This window comes from Danio aesculapii, chromosome 15 (genome assembly GCF_903798145.1).
Source record: "Danio aesculapii chromosome 15, fDanAes4.1, whole genome shotgun sequence".
Taxonomy (NCBI): Eukaryota; Metazoa; Chordata; class Actinopteri; order Cypriniformes; family Danionidae; genus Danio; species Danio aesculapii.
The window spans coordinates 17,193,106-17,205,185 of record NC_079449.1 but is presented as its reverse complement, the minus strand read 5'-3'; the positions used below and the strand labels follow the sequence as shown (position 1 = coordinate 17,205,185).

At 35.8% G+C, this 12,080-nt stretch overlaps 1 protein-coding gene across 1 annotated transcript in view; it reads left to right on the top strand.

The window, feature by feature from the left end:
• b3glcta (beta 3-glucosyltransferase a) overlaps window positions 1-12,080 on the top strand; it is a 161,180-nt gene that overhangs the window by 5,899 nt on the left and 143,201 nt on the right. The gene's annotated exons all lie outside the window — the stretch shown is intronic.

Here is a 12,080-nt window from a genome sequence, read left to right as displayed (position 1 = left end):
AAACTGAGGTTACAATTCACACAGGCTTACCAAAATTGGACAATAAAAGATTGCAAAAACGTTGCCTGGTCTGATGAGTCTCGATTTCTGCTTCAACATTCGGATGGTAGGGTCAGAATTTGGCATCAACAACATGAAAACATAGATCCATCCTGCCTTGTATCAACGGTTCAGGCTGCTGGTGGTGGTGCAATGGTTTGGGGGATATTTCTTGGCACAATTTGGGCCCATTAGTTCCAATTGAGCATCAGCCTACTTAATATTGTTGCTGACCATGTCCATCTTTTTATGATAACAGTGTACCCATACTCTGATGGCTACATCCAGCAGGAGAACGCGCCATGTCATAAAGCGCAAATAATCTCAAACTGCATAATCTCAAACTGCATCTCAATTGCATCATAGATTTACAGCCAACAAATCTGCAGCAACTGCATGATGCTGTCATGTCAATATGGAACAAAATCTCTGAGGAATATGCCCAGTACCTTGTTGAATCTACGCCACGAAAGATTAAGGCAGTTCTAAAGGCAAAAGGGGTCCAACCTGTTACTAGGAAGGTGCACCTAATAAAGTGGCCGGTGAGTGTACATGACAAAATGAAAGAATACTGTCAATTTCTGTGTCATATTGACTTCACATACATGTTATTTTTTCATTATTTCTGTAAAAGATTTATACAATTGATAATTATACTATAGTTCTGAAACAAAAATGTGGTATTTGACAAACACTTCTCTGCAAATTTTTATGCAGAATGGTGTAAAAGTATATGAGGAAAAAAGATTTTATATAGCCTAAAGAATAATAGAAAAACAATGCAATTTATTATTAAACAGTTATTTCTCTGTCATAAAAAAATCAATTCTAATGGAAAGAAGGAAAAACAATACACGTGTAAATAAAAAAAACTGAATAAAATATATAATATAGCTAGTTCAGATCTGAAGAGTTTCCAACCAGACCTACCTCGTAGAAAGAGAATAAAAAAAAAAAAACAGTTGAGCCCTGATCTGACTTAAAATACATTGTTTTTCCCTGCGAAGGAATAGTTGTGTAAGGGTCTTATGAAGTATGTATGTGTCAAGATATCAGCGCTGTCCTATTGTATTATTTATGATGTGCAGAATAAGACTTTAAGAGACAACATCTTTTGTGTGTACCTGCAGGCAGAAAGAATGATCAGTACGAGACCACTGCTGTTTCGCTGTGAGGCTCAGATAAAAACAAAGCCATTTAACACAAACATCAGTAATGTTTTGTTAGTTGATGAGTTATACTGCAAGATGTAAAATAACCAGCAGGTGTTTTGTTAAGTCTTTCCCACAGATGTTCCCATAGAAGTTATTTTGCCGCTCGAGTCAGGAGACAGTTTAAGCGAGCAGATCTGAAAGATAAAAGTGCTGTTTACACCCGACAGTTAAAGAGATAAACACAGCAGCACTCTGTGTCTGAAAAAGTGACTGTCAAACACGTATCTAAAGTTATGCAGGGAGCGCAGGAATCCATGGATGGCATGAAATCACCTTGGCGGTGTGAATCCTTGCGCTCTGTTCTGCTTATCAGTGAAAGGCAGTCTTAGGATTTGGCTTGGGATTGAAAGCCATGGGAGATGGAGACAAACTAGGCATTTATGATGAGCAAAGAAGTGCCAGTTCTGCTCATTTTCTCACAGTGTGCAGACCTGCTCTAATAGGACAGTGTGTATCTGCTTCAGTACTTCAAAGTATCACAGACCGAGTTCTATGCTGTGTATATTTATTATTTATTAATATTGATGAGTCTGCCATCAATGTGTTTCATAATCTCTGCAGAAGTTGAGCAGAAGTTAGCCTAATATTCTCCTGTTTGAGAGAAAAGAGACACCAGGAGCATTTTTATAACTTGTATATTATTACTTTTATAAAAGTTATTTTTACAAGATGTAAGATAAGCCTTTGGTGTCTCCAGAATGTGTCTTTAAATTTTTAACTCAAAATACCCATCAGATTATGATATACATTGCTGAAAATGCATATTTTGGTGTGGCAGCAATTTATTGCTGTTTTTGTATGCTATGCCTTTCAAGAGTTCACACTTAGCTCATGACTTACGAAGCTTGTTTGGCATGCTGTCCCGGGAGAGAGAGCCCTGACCTCAAGGGATCCTCGAGTTCAGGGTTCCCTCCCTTTGCGGGGCGAGGGGAGATTGAGCTCAGGGCGATCTCAAGGCTCCCCCGCAGCTAAGGCCAAGATGAACTCCCTTAGAGCGAGATGTCTAGTAGAACAGACTTGAGAGCCTATTTGGCTTTGAGGAAAAACCGGGGGATCCCGGGAAACCCCTGAGGACGCGTGCCGGCTCCACCCGGAAATGCTGGATGCTATGGCAAGGAGCTAGAGCCGATGGAATCCCTGCTGGCCACCTATACTGGATAAAGGTGGAAGGAGGGGAAGGCGGGGGGTTACTTCAAGACGAAGATAGTTGCAAAGAGAAAAGAAGATTTATATATAGGAACTTATGATGCTTTGATTGGAGGGTTGTGATTAGCTAATATAAGCCAGCTGGGTTAATCATGAGCACGTACTCCTCTCGAAATTAGTTTAAGATATTAAACTTCACTTAAATGCAAATAAGCGTGTTCTCCTTGCCCACTTTTCCCACATATTTGTCTGCCTCTGCATCAGATAAACAGCACAAGTGACGAGCCCCGTTCACACATAGAACTTGACGAAAAATTACCGGCAATTTTCCGAAAAAAAGAATCATGTGTGAACAGGCTCTTTTTGAAAATACCGGTAAATTAGTTTCAGCAATTTTCCTGCAAGAGAAGTTGTAACATTACTGGTAAATTGCCGGAATGCTGCTCTGTGTGAACACAGAAGGTAAATTGCTGGAAAGAGCGCGTTTATGTTTAGAATGTCCTGACGTGAGACGTCTACTTCAGCCAGTCAGAACATTCAGACACATTCACATCCGCGCTGTTTATGAAAATAAAAGCCTTTGAATATTTTTCCAACCACATTTAGCTGCTAGATGTTAGTCAGATAACATTTCTATGTTCCTTCTGAATGCCAACTGTGTATAAAATTATGGATAAAATGCTTATGATAAACTGTTTATTCACTTTCAAGCTCTGCTTCAGTTGCTTGACGCGTATGCATGTGAAGAAGTGCCCCAGTGAGCGCCAGCACGCACACGTAATGTACATCTCGAACATCTGCGAAAGTGTTCCTCCATATGTTTTCTTCAAAGTTGTTCACAATACTTATCCGTCCACTGAATTTGTAGTGTAGTCAAATGTGTAAACATTTAGCTGTGGTTCGCTCCTGCCTTTGCATGTCTTTCGGACAAAGCAGCTGCATGAATGCTAAAGCTTTAAATAAAAGTGAAACCATCAACAAAAGCCCAACCCCTTCTATGCTTACAAATACAAGTGCAGCCATTTAGAGGTCATTTCTGATTAATGATGTCAGAATTTACCGGTATTTTGGAGTGGATGTGTGAAAGGTCTTTTCTGCAAAAATTTGGGAACATGCTTGCCTGTGTTTTAATTTGCCGGTAAAGTTGTTCCAGAATTTTCCGGATATTAACTCGCATTAATTCGCACACGAATGCCATCACAAAGTTTGCAGTACACACACACACACACACACACAAACACACATTTAACTTGTGCACTGTTTTTGCACGTCTACTTGCGGCAAACGTGACCGGATACAAGATACACTGCTGTATCCATTATGCTACTGTACAAATAAAACAGATTTAACATCCACAAACCAGGATTCCAAACCGGGTTGTGTGTTTGTTTCCTTGTATATTGTATATCCTAATATATCCTCATATATAATTGTGCTGACACTGTCTGGCTGTGGTGATTCCAGCAGTTATGTACTAAAAAGTGATTATTCTGTCATTTTTTTGTTACAAACATGCACTGATTTAAAAAAACTTTAAACTTGTAAAACTCATTCTTGAGGTGCAGTTTGATCACAGAGAGTTGGAACAGTTTCTTTGCAAATCTTGTTCTGTGGACGTGTTTGCATTACGATAAAGACATGCTAATATGTGTTTGTCAATCAATTTGGTGGGCAGGGAAAATCGTACACCTACGTCATGTTGCGGTGTGGCTGGGGGCTGGGATTTGGATCCTAACTTGAGGATTAAAAAAGACATTTGTTGTATTTATATCACTCCATTATGACAGTGGACGCACTATACATAAACACAGTTCTATCCAAACAGCTTCCAAAAGTTGATTTTGCATCGTAGGTGCCCTTTAATTTAATTAAAATGCATTATAGTCCTATTGGAATTTCTTCAGACTTTTCTTTTGATGATTTTATTTTGAATATTAATTGACGAAAAGCTTGTGAAGTAAAATTGAAATTTCAAAATTTAAATGTATTTATGTATTTACTTAATTTATTTACACTAATATTTTATTTACAGCAATTTCTTCACTATAAAATTACACTCTTTAAAATATATAAATTACAGTAATAAAACTGTATAAAAATATAGAAATACTTTGAATAAAAAAGTCACCCAAACAATTACAAAGAAAATGTGAAAAATCACTTTGAATTAAGTAGAAAGAAAGAATAAATAATGTTTTAAATGTAGTTTTATTTGTCATTTTAAAATTCACATATTCGAGTCTTTGTAAAATAATTGAGCCCTAATTAATTATTCATTCATTCATTTTTTTTTCAGCTTAGTCCCTTTATTAATCAGGGGTTGCCACAGCGGAATAAACCGCCAACTTATCCAGCATATGTTTTACGCAGCGGATGCCCTTCCAGCTGCAACCCATCACTGGGCAACACCCATACATTCTCATTCACACATATACACTATGGACAATTAAGCTTACCCAATTCACCTATAGCGCACCTCTTTGGACTGTGGGGGAAACTTTTTATATTATTTTTATTTTCTAGATGGACTCCTTAACAAACTCTTCAGTCATATTGTAATATCATTTTTTCCATTGTCATGTAGCCCTAATATGCATGAATGAATCAATCCAACAAGATCCCAAATGTTAATTTCATGCCCACTTTGAAAGCGTGCTCGACCAAGACGGAGACATCACCACACAGCATGAGATCTTTTTAATAATGAAATTCTAGTCTGCTCACAACTTGCCATCAAACTGCACTTTCATCCTCAATCAATCAATATTTGTCTGTTTAGAGAACAGAAGACCTGCCAATATTGCCATTAAACAACAAGCTCTCGATGAGATTATCAATCCTGCCAGCGGACTTCTTCTTAACAGCTATGCTTCTCTGAAGTTTTCTTTTTTGACTGACGGGTCATCAGAAAAACCTTTTCTACGTGTTCACCATCCACTTCCAAAGTGCGATGGTGAAGTGATGTGAAAGACGAGGTGCGGTGCTTTTATTCAAGAGATCTGTCATGCTCCTTTCAGGTTATATTAATGTCATAGAGCCATGCTTTTTTTTCATGTTTTAAACACCCCCTCCCCACTCATCTACTTTAAATGAAATGTCAAAAGAAAGTAGTCCAGTCTTAATATCAGCAGTAATTTAAAAAGGGATCTCTGATTGACTTATTTTAGTTTTAGATTGGATTTTGTGTAGTTCCCCTACTGCTGGCAGTCCTAATAATCATCTCAGCAGGGTCTGGCACTCGGCAGAGAGAATTATTACACAGAACAGACCGAATGCAGAAGCAGTCCATAGCATTCAGTGTTATCATTTAATGGCAGGAACACTATTCAAGTGGCAGAAGTTTCTCCTAACTAATGCGTGTCATTAAAATAATTCTCTCAGAACAGCTTTGAGGGCTCCTCTCAGTGCCTGTTTGATAAATATCAAGGTGCCTTTGTGATTGATGGAAGGAGCAGTGACTAATAACTTGTTTTGTTTGCTTCGCTCTTGTGAATTGCTGACTCTTTAATGCGTTCCCTCTTTTGATTAACAGTTGTAGGTTCATTATTAAGTTGCGGAGTATATGGAGTTCAACAAATGAGTTCTTGTACACTTTGAAAGTGTCATTAATTAAAATTTATTATTAATATCATTGTGTAATTTGTGCGGCTCGCTGCTTGGCAAGGCAATGAGCGTGATGCGCAGGAAATGTTGCGGAGGCTTGGCATTGAAAAGACCTTCAGGCAATGAAAATGACACGCATGCATGAACAATAAATTTGGCTTCCGGAACCAAAGCAAAGTGACTGCTCTCATTGTGGATCTGAGACTTTGGAATCCTATTTCCTCCTCAGAGAAAAGCCAATACTGAGGACAATAGTTGAGTTTTAAATAAGCGTCAGTCACAATTCTGAATGCAGGCAAGCAGTCACTGATTGTGAAATTGGGAAATGTCTGGAGGTCTGGTTGAGGGATTGAAGCAAATTAATGCATTTCTTGACCAACTTCAAATATCCCCGTTCGCCTTCGAGTGCAAAGTAATGCAAATTCCTGTAACTTTCAGAGTGTATTTAGAACGGAGGAAAAACTTTCAGTCGAAGTTTCTTTTAAGCTACAATTCTCGCTATTAATAAATCACAAACTATGACTTTTAGCTCAATAAACTTCCAATTTGCAGCTTATTAAGTAGTTATTAAGGTAGTAGTTGGGTTTAGGTATTGGGAAGGATTAAGGATAGGGCTGGATAATACACTAGCTGACTCTTGTCGTTGATCCCAGTTGTAAGAGCAACAAATAATAACTTGACTTCTAGTGGATCATTCGGAAAAGAGGCAAAAGATAGATTTTTCTAATGAATCATCTGTTGAACTGCATCCTAATAATCACAAAAATGGCAGAAGATTTATTGGAACCTGCATGGACCCAAGATTCTCATTGAAATCAGTTAAGTTTAGTGATGGAAAAATCATGGTTTGGGGTTACATTTAGTATGGGGGCATGCGAGAGATCTGCAGAGTGGATGGCATAATCAACAGCCTGAGGTATCAAGACATTTGTGCTGGCCATTACATTACAAACCACAAGAGAGGGAAAATTCTTCAGCAGGATAGTGCTCCTCATACTTCAGCCTCCACATCAACGTTCCTGAGAGCAAAGTAGGTCAAGGTGCTCCAGGATTGGCCAGCCCAGTCATCAGACATGAACATTATCGATTATGTCTGGGGTTAGATGAAGGAGGAGGCATTGAAGATGAATCCAAAGAATCTTGATGAACTCTGGGAGTCCTGTAAGAATGCTTTCTTTGTCATTCCTGATGACTTTTAATTATTTCCGTAATATTCACATTGCATTATATGCAATATTGAGTTGTGATTACATTTGACGAAGAGCCACAGAACAAAATGTGATTTCTGGTTTAAATTACAAAGTTTAACCATAAAGTCACCATACAGTTTATTATTTGCATGTGTTTTTAAGACCTGTGTGAGCATTTCAAGCCAGTTTAAAGCATTCAGGCACAGGACATTTTAATATTTCTAACTTAAAGAAAGGTGAGTTGTATTTCTGAATGTATAGGATGAAGACTATACAATGTTTATTTATTAATTTTTTACATGTTCAGTTTGTGCCTGAACATTGCTAGACTCCCAGAAAACACTGTTTACTTCATTTGCTTTTTTGCTCTACCGTATCAATGCTTGTGATTGCTTTATTATATTCTATGCGGATGCACTATCCTACAGAATCATCCCAATTACTCTAAACTCATAAATTCATTATAAAAAGAGCTATTTATGTCATCTGGTGAAATTATATTAGGGCTGCACAATCTTGTATATATCTATGTATATATCTATGTATATATCTTTTTATATATATATATATATATATATATATATATATATATATATATATATATATATATATATGAATGCAGTTTCACTGGAAAGTTTAAATGGTTGAATTAAATGTTGTTGTTTTTTCTGGAGAGTCTAATATTATTTAGGTACAGAAATTGAATAATCACAATGCAGAAAAATGCTTTTCTTACTTTGGACTAGAAATTAGTTTTTGTCCCGTTTCTAGTCCAAATAATAAAAAATTCTTAAATCAAGTAAAATATTTAGTTTGAAATAATAAGTAAATATTTCATTAAACTTGAAACAAGTAAAATAATCTGCCAATGGGTTGAGTAAAATAATCTGATACGTTTTCACTTTGACATTTTGATTTTTGGACTAGAAACGAGATAAAAATTCTCAAATACATTTCAGACTAAATATTGCATGTCCTGCGATATGACTATTGCGAATGTGCACATTGCGATTTCGATGCTGAAACAATATATTGTGCAGCCCTAAATTATACTCAATTTTGCAATATGAGTCGCAGAAAAATATTTGCAATGTTGATTTTTTATTTTTTTTTACAATATCATCCAGACCTAATTATGGATGTAGATTAAGATCATGCAGAATATGTACTTATTAAGTACTAATAAACATCCAATGTTTTAAAAACAGGCAGGTAAAAAGCCACTTGGTAATAGTGAGAATTTAATGCCCATAGTAAACAGAAATCGAAAGCCAAACTTTTCTCTTGGCTATGCTCGGAGTGTTATTTAGGTTTGCTGCTAAATATATTCCTGGACAAATTAAAAGGCATATTTATCCCAAAAAATGAAAATGACCTTATGAATTACTCATCCTCAGGTTATCATGGGTGTATGTGACTTTCTTCTTCCAGACAAATACAATCATGAATTTTATTAAAACAATTCTTTTCTAAGCTTTATAATGGCAGCGAATTAGATTTGAGATTTGAAAGCCTAAAATGTGCATCCATCCATCATTATAATGCTCCACACTGCTCTGGGAGGTTAATAGAGGCCTTCTGCGGCTAAGTGATGTGTTTGTGTAAGAAAAATATCCATATTTAAAACTTCATAATAATGATAGCGAGATAATAGATGAGAGATTGGTGAAGAGAGAGCAAAACAGTCATCTATTTAATGTACAAAAAAAGGATTTATAAAGAAAAATGGTAAAGTATTGCAATATAAGCCCAGTTTTTCTCTCTAGAACTTTTAATATTTGACTAGCTAGCAGTTAGTTAAGAGATAAAGACTTGCTTTTCGGATGCAAAATCAGTGCTTCCCACACAAACACATAGATATTAACTATATTTAATGGTGATTTTTTTTTTACTATTATTTTCATCCCTTTACTTTTTTTCCATCCATTAGCCAAACGTCTGCGATTGATTAACCAGTGAAAAAACATCTCTCCTTTACCCGTTTCCCACTACTGGTTCTGTGTGCGCGAGACAATCACTGTCAACAATACGACAGACAATCTCACATGCTCTGCAGACTCACAGAGTTGTGCTAATTTGGCACTTAAAAATGCATCCGGTCCGGGTTTCTAAATCTCCAAAATGTACAGGATTCTGCTTTTGCTTTCGCTTTCTAAAATTGTTATTAATTTAAGCCTACTTTCTCTTGCGCACAGCTGCAAGATTGAGGAAAAACATTAAATAATTAATTCTTTAATCTAAACGATTCCGAAAAACTTTACTATTTACTCGGAGGACGAAATAACATCTAAACTGGCTGCAAAATATTTGCACACCATCAAAAATCATTAATCAACTCATTTTCCTTATTTAAATAATCTACAGTTTTTATTATTGTAATTATTATACGTTTTTAGAGATATTGTCTGTTTTTATATCATTTATTGCCTTATTTTTGTCACATGCAGTCAACCATTTTATGTGCTGTGGGTAAAAGGTGTGTTTCAATCCAGGTAGAGCACCATAAGTATATTTCAAACCTGTGGGAAACACTGAAAATTGTGTGATCAAAATTTTGAGTAGCTCCACTTGTAAGTGAAAGTTATGGGCAGTCTTGAAGAAAACAACATAACATTAGTCTTCTAATGTTGTCTTCTAAGCTGCCTCCAGGAGTTTAAACTGACAAGACTTTAAAACGATGGATGTGAATGTTTGGTTTGGTTTGTTGTTGCCAGAGCAAACAAAGCATATTAGAAGTCCCAGTAAATCAGAATGAATGTTTTTTAAGTGTTAGTATCAATATGCTAGCCTTACGGTTAGGGTCAGGTTAGCGTCTATAACAGAGATGACCAAACTAGGGCCAAAGTTGGCCTATGGTAACCTTTGATTTGGCTCGCCATCCCATCTGAGAAGAGAGGGAGAATGATGGGGATGGTTTTGAGATTGTCAATTCAAATTTAATATAAACCTTTGTTTGTTTGTTTTATTTGTTAAAAGCTAACTGAAATTGTTTTAATTAAATGATGTAAATTAATCAGATTTTATTTAAATGTACATGCTGTCGCCCAAGAGTGCAGAGACTTTGGTGAGCAAATCATGTCAAAGGTAGATTCTGCTTCACTAATGTTTTCAGCACTGAACTCGACTGTCTGATAAACGTGATTAAGTTTTTATTGCAATAAGTTATTATTTTTTAAAAGTTAAACAGCATTAGTTAATACAATTTAAATGAATGTTTTCTATTTATTTTAAAATCATATGAAATAAATTAGAAAGTGACCCATGGAAACTTTAATGTAAAACAGTTTGGTATATTTACCTTTGGCCCACGGCTCTTAATGATATTTAGTTTTGGCCCTTTATATGAAAAAGTTTATGCAGCCCTGGTCTATAAGCTAGTATGCTATACGAAACAGTAAAAGTTCACATTTTAAAAAATATAAGCATTCGTTACTTGTATTTGTTGTAACAGATTTTTTGATGTCACCTCATACTTCAGATTTCTTAAGATTTCTCATCAAATTTTCGCACCAATCAAATGCTCTCCAGTATTTGACATTTTTGTTTTGTTTCACGTCACAGAGCATTCAAATCCAGGGTTTGTCTAAAAACGCTTACAAATATAAGAAAATAATAAATGACAAACTGTGTTGATCGGAAACAGACAGACAGCGCTGTGATATAAATGAAAGCTACTGTTTTAAAAGGGGAGGAGCTATTTATAACCCAATCTGTCTTCATGTTTAAGTCAAGCATCAAACAAAAAAATATTTTGAAGAGTAGGAGGAGGAGGTGGTGAAGAGTAGCAGCTCAAGCGTATGTATTTTGTTTCCTTGTATGTTTGCATGTATGTTTTTATGTACAACACTTTGGTACCCATTGTGGTTGGTTGGAAGTTCTCTCGAAATAAATTGAATTGAGTCAAGTGCATTTAAAAAGACATACATGTGTTTTTGCTTACTCCTAAAATGGTGCATTTACAGTACACCCAAACAATAATTGATCAAACTATTTAATTAGAATGAGCTGAAACAACACAATTCTTGAGATTTTTTGGGACAACTTAATTGTTTTATGTTCAGTCCAATGAACTTAACTTAAGTGATTTGTGTTGGGACAACATGAATGAATTGTGGTGAACCCTGTGAACCTTTTTGCAGTGTAGAAAGATACAACTTAATGAAGTCTTGTAAAAACGCACAATGGGATTTATTAATTTTAACAGTCAATGTTGAATGTTTAATTGTACACTGTAAAAGCGAATAGTATTCCCTACTATGAAAATTCTAGTGTGTTTACTTAATTTTAAGCAAATTGTTGAGTTTACTAGAAATGTATTAGTGTTACTGACATAGTAAGGTATAAAGTTCCCATAACTAATGTAATTTGAGTAAAATTGCTTATAAGGGCTAAGTCATGCTGTTACGCATGCGTACTGGGTGGTGATTTCCCATCCCCCATCTCGAGTCACAACCCATCCCAGCACAATCGTTGAAGGACAGGATTTCATTTTGAGAAGATGTACTGCAGTAATTCAAGGTAAACTTTTAATTTTAAATACTACTTTGATTTTATTTGTATAGTATCAGTAATCTGTTTATTTCCTGCACTTTGTGTATTGTTTGCTGTTTTGTGAACTTAGTTTTTAGCCCATGATGTTGTCACTAAACGTTTTGACCTCTGCACGTTATTTGCAATACTGTCTACTTTACTAGATTAGCTATTTTCAGCTTCCTAGTTCCTTTTAATAACTATTAATAATTTGTAGATATAATTTGTAAAGTGGGCGTTATGCTCTTAAAGAGCGGGCGCGCCATTTCAAATGATGCACTGAGAGAGCGAGAGCGCGCTCAGTGTTGCCAGATTGGGCGGTTTTGAATTTGATCGTGTACTTGCAACGCTTACAACG